This window comes from Heptranchias perlo, chromosome 2 (assembly GCF_035084215.1).
Source record: "Heptranchias perlo isolate sHepPer1 chromosome 2, sHepPer1.hap1, whole genome shotgun sequence".
In the NCBI taxonomy this organism is placed as follows: Eukaryota; Metazoa; Chordata; class Chondrichthyes; order Hexanchiformes; family Hexanchidae; genus Heptranchias; species Heptranchias perlo.
Window position 1 is genome coordinate 5,928,280 of NC_090326.1, and position 11,827 is coordinate 5,940,106.

Genomic DNA, 11,827 nt, shown 5'->3' on the forward strand with positions numbered 1-11,827 from the left:
CGAATGACCTGTATCTGTACCTGTAACTCGATGTAACCCTCACTTGTCTGCTGTACTATTTGCAGTTTTGTAGCTCCGGGCCGTTCACTATTTCTATCATTGAACGAGTGTTTCACTCCGATTAAATTAATCTGGGACTGTTGCTGTCTGATATGAACTCCTGCAGAATCCCAACATACCGACTCCTGTTTCCTCCCAAGTTGCTGCAGGATTGATTTGAGAAGACGGGCTCATGAACATGGGTACATTCCTCTGCGGGAAATAAGCCCAACTGGAGCTTCTTAAAGGGGAAAACCTTCAGCTTTAAAGGTTCTCTTCCCTTTCCCCAGTTCAAGTTCCTTTGCTCAGATTCTGATAAAAGTGAATTGGGGAAAGTTGCCATTGATTTTTTTTTGTTCCGAATGCCTGATTCAGTCTCGCCGCCAGCGCTCATTGTCGGTGACCAGAAGTGCGCATGCGCGGTCCCCCTCCCAGCTCGGCCTGTGGGCTCCATTCCCTCAGTGAGCGGAAGAAGATGATTTAAAACAGCCGGGAATGGAGAGATCACGGCCCCCGGGGTAAGGGAGCAAACAACAGCCTCGTTACAGCAGTTCATTCAGGACCGTGTCCGCAGATGGGCTCAGAGATCGGCATTGAGTCTGGGGGAAGGTCAGGGGGAGTCCGGGGGCTGTTTGTAAGAGACACAGACAGGTCCTCAGCTCCACAGTCTCACTCAGCAGAAGTATTCAGTCCCACACTGATCCCAAGTACCACAGATTCACTTTCAATTCAACAGTCAGAGGAGGAGAGGCAGATGTTGTTTCCATTTCACCCTAACTCAATACCGCTGACAGGTAGATAGATAAATCCCAGTCCAAAATCACGCCCACTATCAGATTGAAAGACACTGTGTCAATCTCACAATAGTGCAGCCTTAGCTACAAATTAAATAGCAGATAGAATCGGTACCCGATTGAAAGATACAGCATTAGCCCCAATAATGTAATCCAAGATTCAGCTTAAATAGCTGAACTGACACACATTATGAGTTTAAAAGATTCAGTATCCATCCCAATTCTATAACCTGAGATGCCAATTACCAACAAGTCCAAAACTCACGTAAAGTATCAGAGTGAGAGATTCAGAACGACGGTATAACCTGCGATACAAAATTAGATACCAGTTCAGAACTCACTCATATGAAACCGAAAGTTACAATTTCAATTCGATTAGACCTGGGGCAACACGTTACATAGAAGTGCAAAGTCTCATATAGTGACACCCTGAAAGATACAGCATCAATTCCATTAGTGCAGACTGAGCTACACATTGCATACCAATCCAAAATTCTCATTGTGTCAGACTGAAAGATAAAGTATCAATTCCATTAGTGCAGACTGAGCTGCACGTTACTTACCAGTCCAAAATTCTCATAGAGTATCAGTCCAAGAAACAGTATCAATTCCATTAGTGCTCACTGTGATACAGATTTAATACTGGTCCAAAAGCGAGACAGGTTGTCTCATTAAAACCTATAGCATGAAATTTTAAAGTGCACCATATTTACAAATTAATTACTCGGCAGTAAACTATTTATACGTTAATATATTAAAGATAGTGTTTCAAACAACAAACTGCAAACTGAATAATAATTAAAATACAGATATGGAATTAATCCTGACTTGTGCACTGTTCCAGAGACTGACAGATACACAATGAATCTCACATTTACACATTACCAGAGACTGACAGACACAGAATCAACCCATCCTCACATAAAGGTCCAGAGACTGACAGACACAGAATCAACCAATACTCACGTACAGGACCAGACAGTGACAGATACAGAATTAATCTCACACTCACACACAATACCTGTGACTGACATATACAGAACGAATCCCACTTACACATACAGTACCAGAGACTGACAGATACAGAATGAATCTCACACCCACACAGCACCAGTAACTGACAAATAATGAATGAATCCCACAATCACACAAAGTACCAGTGACTGACAGATACGAAATGAATCCCACGCTGACATATATTACCAGAGACTGATAGATACAGAACGAATCTCTCACTCATGCACAGTACCAGAGACTGACAGATACAGAACGAATCCCTCACTCACGCACAGTACCAGAGACTGACAAAAACAAAATGTTCCTACACTCACAGAAGGTACCATAGACTGACAGATGCAGAATGAATTCCATACTCACACACAGTAGAGAGATTAACAGATACAGAATAAATCTCACACTCACGCTGTACCACAGACTGCATATATAGAATGAATCCCTCACACACAGTACCAGAAACAGACAGATACATAATTAATCTCACACTCACACACGGTACCAGAGACCAACCGATGCAGAATCAATCTCACACTCATATATAGTACTGGAGACTGACAGCAGTAGAATGAATCCCAAACTTACAGAGACTGACAGATACAGAATGAATCTCACAATCACACATAGTACCAGAGACTGACAGGTGCAGATTTTTGTTATTATTCGCTCATGGGATGTGGGCGTCGCTGGCGAGGCCAGCATTTATTGCCCATCCCTAATTGCCCTTTAGAAGGTGGTGGTGAGCCGCCTTCTTGAACCGCTGCAGTCCGTGTGATTCCACACTGACACGCAGCAGCAGGAACTGGCAGATACAGAATGAACACCACACTCACATTAAATACCAGAGACTTACAGTTACAAAATGAATCCCACACGCTGTATAATGTATTTAGCAACTATTCAAGTAACAATGAATCAGCTTGTGTTGATTGATGAACTGTAAATATTAAAACGATTAATTTTATATTAAATAATGGCTGGTGGTTTCATTTCAAACATTCCTCGTATTTCTCGGTGCCTCCGCTCCAATCTAACGCCACCGTTTGCGGTCAGACTGAGGGGGCATTTTCACTGCGGGCGGATCTCGGGCGGGAGGATCAGAAGAGTCTTTGATTTGGCCCGAAACACTTTTCTGGTCTTTGAATCAGATTGGTGGGTTTCCCACGTGTGTGCAACATTGACGGGCGGCTCGCCGAGTTGTTCGGCCGGCAATTTCCGGCGGCCGGGATTTCCGGCGAGCCCGGCGCTGTTAAACGGCGCTCTTGTCCTTTCCACCGAGGCACTTTTTTTTGGACGGCGATTTCAGCATTTGGCCCAGAGGAATGTCAGAACCAAAAGCTCCGCGATTCAGTGATGCAGCAGTGGAGGTTTTGGTGGAGCAGGTAAGGTCCCGTAAGGAGGTCTTTTTCCCCTCGGATGGGAGGAAGATGCCCAGGCAGACACTACGCCAGGCCTGGAAGGAGGTGGCTCTCAATGTGAATGCCGGGAGTGAGGTTCTCAGGACAGGAGTGCAGTGTCGCAAGAAGTTCAACGACCTCACTCGGACTGCAAGGGTGAGTATAAAGTCGTACTACGTCTGGGCTGTGACTCAGGCTGCCAGTACTGAGGGACCGCTGCACTGTCCGAGGTGCCAGCTTTCGGATGAGACATTGAACCCTGTTCTCCATCTGCCCTCTCCAGTGGATGTAAAAGATCCCACAGCACTATTGGGAGACGAGCAGGGGAAACATTTTATCCTTATTTACTCTATCAAATCCCCTCATAATTTTGAACACCTCTATTAAATCTTCTCTTAATCGTCCCTGCTCTAAGGAGAACAATCCCAGCTTCTCTGGTCTCTCCATATAACTGAAGTCCCTCATCCCTGGTATCCAAGCAAGTCTCACCTCAACCTTCTCGGCTCTGAGGAGAAGAACCCCAGTGTTCTTGGTCTGCCACGTAACTAAAGTTTCTCCAGGGACTAGAGCATAAAATCTAGGCTGACGCTCCCAGTGCAGTGCTGAGGGAGTGCTGGACTGTCGGAGGAGCTGTCTTCTGGATGAGACATTAAATCGAGCCCCCATCTGTCCTCTCAGGTTGACGTAAATGATCCCAAGACACTATTTCGAAGAAGAGCAGTTTTTTCTCCCCAGCATCCTGGCCAATATTTATCCATCAACCAACACCACTAAAACATAGTGGAAGCTTGCTGGGTGAAAATTGGCTGCCTCGTTTCCTACATAAGAACAAAAGAAATAGGAGCAGGAGTAGGCCATATGGTCCCTCGATCCTGCTCCGTCATTCAAGCAGATCATGGCTTATCTTCGACCTCGACCCCACTTTCCCACCAGATCCCCATATCCCATGATTCCCTGAGAGTTCAAAATTCTATCGATCTCAGCCTTGAATATATTCAACTACTCAGCATCCACAGCCCTCTGGGTAAAGAATTCCAAAGATTCACAACCCTCTGAGTGAAGAAATTCCTCCTCATCTCAGTCTTAAATGGCCAACCCCTTATCCTGAGACTATGCCCCCTAGTTCTAGACTCTCCAGCCAGGGGAAACATCCTCTCAGCATTTACCCACTCAAGCCCTCTTAGAATCTTATATGTTTCAATTAAGTCATCACTCATTCTTCTAAACTCCAGAGAGTAAAGCCCTATTCTACTCAATCGTTCCTCATAGGACAACCCTCTCATCCCAGGAATTAATCTAGTGAACCTTCGTTGCAACACCTCTCAGGCAAGTATATCCTTCCTTAGATAAGGAAACGAAAACTGTACACAGTATTCCAGGTGAGGTCACAACAAAGCCCTGGACAATTGCAACGAGACTTCCTTATTCTTGTTCTCCAATCCCCTTGAAATAAAGGCCAGCATGCCATTTTCCTTCCGAATTGCTTGTTGTACCTGCATATTAACATTTTGTGTTTCATGTATAAGGACACCCAAATCCCACTGACCACCAATAGTTTCTCACCATTTAAAAAATATTCTGTTGTTCTATTTTTCCTACCAAAGTGAATAAACTCACATTTCCCACATTATACCCCATCTACCACATTCTTGCCTGCTCACGTAACATAGCGACAGCATAGTGGTTATGTTACTGGACTAGTAATCCAGCGACCTGGACTAATAATCTGGAGTTACAAGCACAAATCCCCACCACACGGCAGCTGGGGAATTTAAATTCAATTAATTAAATAAAATCTGGAATTAAAAAAAAACTACTATTGGTCATGGTGACCATGAAACTACCGGATTGTTGTAAATAAACATCTGGTTCACTAGGGAAGGAAACCTGCCGTCCTTACCCAGTCTGGTTTATATGTGATTCAGGGCCCACAGCAAAGTGATTAATTCTTAATCAATCTCTGAAATGGCCTAGCAAGCCACTCAGTTGCACAATCTCACTTCACAAAAAAGTCAGAATGAGAATAAAACCAGATGGACCACTAGGCACCGGACACGACAAAGGCAAACCAAGCCCAGTCGATCCTCCTCTGGGGATTTATGCTAAAATTGGGAGAGTTGTCCCACAGACTAGTCAAGCAACAGCCTGACATAGCCATACTCACAGAATCATACCTTTCAGCCAACGTCCCAGACTCTTCCATCACCATCCCTGGGTATGTCCTGTCCCACCGGCAGTCCAGACCAACCAGAGGTGGTGGTACAGTGATATACAGTCAGGAGGGAGTGGCCCTGGGAGTCCTCAACATTGATTCTGGACCCCATGAAATCTCATGGCATCAGATCAAACATGGACAAGGGAACCTTCCTGCTGATTACCACCAACTGTCCTCCCTCAGTCATGAATCAGTCCTCCTCCATGTTGAGCACCACTTGAAGGAAGCACTGAAGTAAGGGCACAGGATGCCCTCTGGGTGGGGGACGTCAATATCCATCACCAATAGTGGTTTGGTAGGACCACTACTGAACGAGCTGGCCGAGTCCTGAAGGACAGAGATGCCAGACTGGGCCCTGCGGCAGGTGGTCAGCAAATCAACACGAGAGAAAAAACGACTTGATCCTCGTCCTCATCAATCTACCTGTCGCAAATGCATCTGTTCATGATAGTATTGGTAGGAGTGACCACAGCACAGTCCTCGTGGAGACGAAGTCCTGCCTTTGCACTGAAGACACCATCCAACATGTTGTGTGGCACTACCACCATGCTAAATGGGATAGATTCAGAACAGATCTCGCAGCTCAAAACTGGGCATCCATGAGGCGCTGTGGGCGATCAGCAGCAACAGAATTGTGTACCTGCACAATCTGTAACCTCATGGCCCGGCATATTCCTCATTCTACCATTACCAGCAAGCGAGGGGATCAACCCTGGCTCAATGAGGAGTGTAGAAGAGCATGCCAGGAGCAACACCAGGTGTACCTAAAAATGCGGTGCAAAACTGGCAAAGCTACAACACAGGACGACATGCATGCTAAACAGCGGAAGCAACGTGCTATGGAAAGAGCTAAGCAATTCCACAAATAACGGATCAGATCAAAGCTCTGCAGTCATGAATGGTGGTGGACAATTAAATAACTAATGGGAGGAGGAGGCTCTGAAACATTCTCAATGATGGCGGAGTCCAGCACGTGAGTGCAAAAGACAAGGTTGAAGTGTTTGCAACCATCTTCAGCCAGAAGTGCTGAGTGGATGATCCATCTCAGCCTCCTCCTGGTATCCCCACCATCACAGAAGCCAGTCTTCAGCCAATTCGATTCACTCCACGTGATATCAAGAAACGGCTGAGTGCACTGAATACGGAAAAGGCTATGGGCCCCGACAACATCCCAGCTGTAGTGCTGAAGACTAGAAAAAATGCTCCAGTGCAGCTACAATGCTGGCATCTTCCCGACAATGTGGAAAATTGCCCAGGTATGTCCTGTCCACAAAAAGCAGGGCAAGTCCAATCTGGTCAATCACCGCCCCATCAGTCCAATCTCAATCATCAACAAAGCTGATGGAAGGTGTCATCGACAGTGCTATCAAGCAGCACTTACTCACCAATAACCTGCTCACCAATGCTCAGTTTGGGTTCCACCAGGACCACTCGGCTCCAGAACTCATTACAGCCTTGGTCCAAACATGGACAAAAGAGCTGAATTCCAGAGATGAGGTGAGAGTGACTGCCATTGACATCAAGGCAGCATTTGACTGAGTGTGGCACCAAGGAGCCCTAGTAAAATTGAAGTCAATGGAAATCAGGAGCAAAACTCTTGAGTGGCTGGAATCATACCTAGCACAAAGGAAGATGGTAGTGGTTGTGGGAGGCCAATCAACTCAGCCCCAGGACATTGCTACAGGAGTTCCTCAGGGCAGTGTCCTAGGACCAACCATCTTCAGCTGCTTCATCAATGACCTTCCCTCCATCATAAGGTCAGAAATGGGGATGTTCGCTGATGATTGCACAGTGTTCAGTTCCATTCGCAACCCCTCAAATAATGAAGCAGTCTGAGCCCGCATGCAGCAAGACCTGGACAACATCCAAGCTTGGGCCGATAAGTGGCTAGTAACATTCATGCCAGACAAATGCCAGGCAATGACCATCTCCAACAAGAGAGCGTCTAACCACCTCCCCTTGACATTCAACAGCATTACCATCGCCGAATCCCCCATCATCAACATCCTGGGGGTAACCATTGACCAGAAACTTAACTGGACCAACCATATAAATACTGTGGCTACAAGAGCAGGTCAGAGGCTGGGTATTCTGCGGCGAGTGACTCATCTCCTGACTCCCGAAAGCCTTTCCACCATCTACAAGGCTCAAGTCAGGGGTGTGATGGAATACTCTCCACTTGCTTGGATGAGTGCAGCTCCAACAACACTCAAGAAGCTCGACACCATCCAGGACAAAGCAGCCCGCTTGATTGGCACCACATCCACCACCCTAAACATTCACTCCCTTCACCACCGGCGCACTGTTGCTGCAGTGTGTACCATCCACAGGATGCACTGCAGCAACTCGCCAAGGCTTCTTCGACAGCACCTCCCAAACCCGCGACCTCTACCACCTAGAAGGACAAGAGCAGCAGGCACATGGGAACAACACCACCTGCACGTTCCCATCCAAGTCACACACCATCCCGACTTGGAAATATATCGCTGTTCCTTCATTGTCACTGGGTCAAAATCCTGGAACTCCCTTCCTAACAGCACGGCGGGAGAACCTTCACCACACGAACTGCAGCGGTTCAAGAAGACGGCTCACCACCACCTTCTCAAGGGCAATTAGGGATGGGTAATAAATGCCGGCCTCGCCAGCGAAGCCCACATCCCATGAACAAATTTTAGAAAAGAGCAGGTCAGAAGCTGAGTGTTCTGTGGTGAGTGACTCACCTCCTGACTCCCCAAAGCCTTTCCAACATCTACAAGGCACAAGTCAGGAGTGTGATGGAATACTCTCCACTTGCCTGGATGAGTGCAGCTCCAACAACACTCAAGAAGCTCGACACCATCCAGGCCAAAGCAGCCCGCTTGATTGGCACCACATCCACCACCCTAAACATTCACTTCCTTTACCACTGGCCCACTGTGGTTGCAGCGTGTACCATCCACAGGATGCACAGAGGCAACTCGCCAAGGCTTCTTCGACAGCATCTCCCAAACCCGCGACCTCTACCACCTATAAGGACAGGAGCAGCAGGCACAGGGGAAGAACACCACCTTCCCCTCCAAGTCACACACCATCCTGACTTAGTAATATATCCCATTCCTTCATAGTCGCTGGGTCAAAATCCTGGAACTCCCTACCTAACAGCACTATGGGAGAACCTTCACCACACGGACTGCAGTGGTTCAAGAAGGCGGCTCACCACCCCCTTCTCAAGGGCAGTTAGGGATGGACAATAAATGCTGGCATTGCTAGTGACGCCCACATCCCATGAATGAATAAAAAAAACCTGTCAAAATTTAATTGCAGACTCTTTGTGTCCTCCTCACAGCTTACTTTCCCACATGGCATTGTATCACCAGCAAACTTGGACACATCACATTTGGTCCCTTCATCTAAGTCATTAATATAGATTGTAAATAGTTGAGGCCCAACCTTGAATGCCTGCAACGTCCCAATAGTTACAACCTGCCAACCCAAAAATGACCCATTTATTCTTGCTCTCTATTCTATCCATTAACTAATCCTCAATCAATGCTAATATATTACCCATAATCCCATGAGCCCTAATCTTGTTTAACAACCTATTGTGTGACACCTTATCCAAAGCCTTTTGAAAATCCAAATATACTATATCTACTGGTTCCCCCTTATCTACCCTGCTAGTTACACCCTCAAAAAACTCGAATAGATTTTCAAACACAATTTCCCTTTCATAAAACCGTGTTGACTCAGCCTAATCATATTATGATTTTCTAAGTGCCCTGTTACTGCGTCCTTAATAATAGATTCTGGCATTACAACATTAACTACAGTTAGAAAGCACTTTGTTTGCTCTGAAGCTCTTTGGGATGTCTTGAGATAGTAAAAGGCGTTATTTTTTCCTTTCATTATATGGAGCTGCCTCACTCCATCTGCACATTCCCATTACAACAACTACACACAGCTCACTCCCACTTTTTCTGCGGGACAAGTTGGCACACAAACCATGGAAGAAGACCTGCTTTCAAGACCTCACCCAGATGGAGCAGGATGCCCTGGACATCATTTGGGTAGTCTGCAGGAGAAGAATGGAGAATGACATGGCTCGAGGCCAAGTACAACAGGGTGGAGGCCTATTTCTCTTACCTTCTCTCTTTAAGCACTCACACAGGCAGTGTGGCACCCTGGAGCTGCACTATGCTGCCACTCGATTGCTACTACCTAACCGTCCCAGTACTCGCTGACCATTGCCCTTCTCCCTTTTTTCCAGGTCTATCTCATTACTTGGGCCCCGCTATGCAAGATTTGGAGGGAGGCCACCCTACAGACGATGCACCATCACCATATTTCCAATAAACCAGCGCAGGAATCAGCAAGTCCGGTGGGAAAGATGGTCAGTTAGAAGGATCTACACAGGGAGAATCATTCACAAATAGTGAGCAGGAGCTGACCATTGTGGAAAGGTCAGTGCGGGAGACGGATGACCAAAGGGCCAGCTCAGATTCTAGCTGTGCGGAAGAGGACAAAGATGGAGATTTCAACGGCCCAGCCTTCAAAAGAAAGATTTCCCATGTGCATCATCAATTGCTCGAGGCATTAGACAGCCTGTCTAGGAGCTGCCTCACCCTGTCTGGGAGGGTGGAGGAGTCCGCTTCCATATTGTGGGGCGTTCTGCCGCAAGGCCTCACCACTCTGCAGTCTACCATGGAGCGTGTGGGCAGCACTATGGAAGCTGCAATCAGGCCGTCTGTTCAGGAGCCTGTGGCACCAGCACTGGCATCATTGATCGAGGTTCAAATCGGTGGCATTCTGGCGCTAGCGAATACCATCTCACCCGGTTTGGAAAGGCTGAGAGGGCGTATTGATTGGGGCTTCAGTCTGCTCTCCCACAGCTCAGTGACAGTGCTGAGTCACGGCCACGTGGCAATGACACAGCGGGAGTGGAATATGTTGGCCTGTCTCAGGATGACAACACATCTGCTCTGTCGTCACCTTTTTTTTATTCGTTCATGGGATGTGGACCTCGCTGGCAAGGCCAGCATTTATTGCCCATCCCTAGTTGCCCTTGAGAAACTCCTCGAACTCCGACTGCTCTGGGGCCAGGAAGCCAGCAAGACCCGACTGCCCGAAGCCAGGAATGCGGCTAGATCAATCTTCCCTGGGGCCAAGAAGTCAGCTAGATCAGTCTGACCCAGGGCCAGGAAACCAGCGAGACCAGACTGCCCAGGGGGCAGGGAGCGGCTAGACCAGTCTGCCCCGGTGAGAGGAAGCTGAATAGACCACTCTGCCCAGGGGCCAAGAAGTCGTCTGGACCAGTCTGCCCCGGGGCCATGAAGCCAGCTAGACCAGACTGGCCTCGGAGCCAGGAAGCCAGCTAGACCAGACTGCCCCCGCGGCAGCAGAAATGCTGCAATTTAAGTCAGGTCCCTTCGGTCTCCGACAATGAGCACTTCAAGAGCCCTGACTAAGCCACCGTGGTCCTTTCCACACCTCCACGCTGAAGCCACGGCGGGGGGCGAGGGCGGGAGAGGAACACCTTGGAGGAGCACTATAGTTGCAAAGAGATCTCTTAACAAGGCAGTATGGGTTGACACACGGGTGATGATGTTGGTTCATGGTATTTGTACAATCATTAAAATGTTAAACTGTTAGCAATTCTAACTTTGTATTGCTCAGTGGATGTATTTTAACTAATAAAGAAACAGAAAGATTTGCATTTCTATCGCGCCTTTCACGACCTCAGGTTATCCCAAAGCACTTTTCAGCCAATGACGTATAGTCGCTGTTGTAATGTAGGAAACGTGGCAGCCAATTTGCACACAGCAAGATCCCACAAACAACAAGGAGATCAAGCTTTACTGGTGTTGTTTCAGGGATAAATACCGGCCCAAGACACCAGGTAGAACTCCCTTGCTCTTTCTAAATGGTAAAAAGTTAAGAACAGTGGATGTCCAAAGGGACTTATGAGTTCAGGTACATAGATCATTGAATTTTCATGAACAGGTGCAGAAAATCATCAATAAGGCTAATGGAATGCTGGCCTTTATATCCAGAGGACTAGAGTACAAGGGGGCAGAAGTTATGCTGCAGCTATACAAAACCATGGTTAGACCGCACCTGGAGTACTTTGAGCAGTTCTGGGCACCGCACCTTCGGAAGGACATATTGGCCTTGGAGGGAGTGCAGCGTAGGTTTACTAGAATGATACCCGGACTTAAAGGGTTAAGTTACGAGGAGAGATTACACAAATTGGGGTTGTATTCTCTGGAGTTTCGAAGGTTAAGGGGTGATCTGATCGAAGTTTATAAGATATTAAGGGGAATGGATAGGATGGATAGAGAGAAACTATTTCCGCTGGTTGGGGATTCTAGGAGTAGGGGGCACAGTCTAAA

The 11,827-nt window shown here is 47.3% G+C and overlaps 1 pseudogene; it reads left to right on the forward strand.

The window, feature by feature from the left end:
• The first annotated feature begins 3,169 nt into the window (after positions 1-3,169).
• On the forward strand, positions 3,170-10,625 carry LOC137331667 (uncharacterized; annotated as a pseudogene).
• The last annotated feature ends 1,202 nt before the right edge of the window (positions 10,626-11,827 follow it).